Genomic DNA, 827 nt, shown 5'->3' with positions numbered 1-827 from the left:
TTGTAGAATAATAAGAAAATATTATAACCTTTATATTATAATAATAAGGTAAAAGGACCCCAATGGAAATAAGTCACTCTGACTTTTTTGGGTTATCCTAGGTTCTCTACACATATGCTGCTATGTATGATAATTCTATGTAACTGTATTTGTGTATACCTGAATAAACTTACTTACTTAACATAGCCGAGATAGCGAGGCTCTACCACCAACATAGCGGAAGTAGCGAGGCTGTAGCATCAACATAGCCGAGATAGCGAGGCTCTACCACCAACATAGCGGAAGTAGCGAGGTTGTAGCATCAACATAGCCGAGATAGCGAGGCTCTACCACCAACATAGAGCGAGGCTGCAGCATCAACATAGCCGAGATAGCGAGGCTCTACCACCAACATAGCAGCATCATCAACATAGCCGAGATAGCGAGGCTCTACCAACATAGCGGAAGTAGCGAGTCTGTAGCATCAACATAGCCGAGATAGCGAGGCTTTACCACCAACATAGCGGAAGTAGCGAGGTTGTAGCATCAACATAGCCGAGATAGCGAGGCTCTACCACCAACATAGCGGAAGTAGCGAGGCTGCAGCATCAACATAGCCGAGATAGCGAGGCTCTACCACCAACATAGCGGAAGTACCGAGGCTGTAGCATCAACATAGCCGAGATAGCGAGGCTCTACCACCAACATAGCGGAAGTAGCGAGGTTGTAGCATCAACATAGCCGAGATAGCGAGGCTCTACCACCAACATAGCGGAAGTAGCGAAGTTGTAGCATCAACATAGCGGAAGTAGCAAGGGGTTTATGGTAACACCAGCGGGGCGGCCGCT

Source organism: Cherax quadricarinatus, chromosome 21 (genome assembly GCF_038502225.1).
Source record: "Cherax quadricarinatus isolate ZL_2023a chromosome 21, ASM3850222v1, whole genome shotgun sequence".
Lineage (NCBI taxonomy): Eukaryota > Metazoa > Arthropoda > Malacostraca > Decapoda > Parastacidae > Cherax > Cherax quadricarinatus.
Note: the sequence above shows the minus strand (reverse complement) of the source record.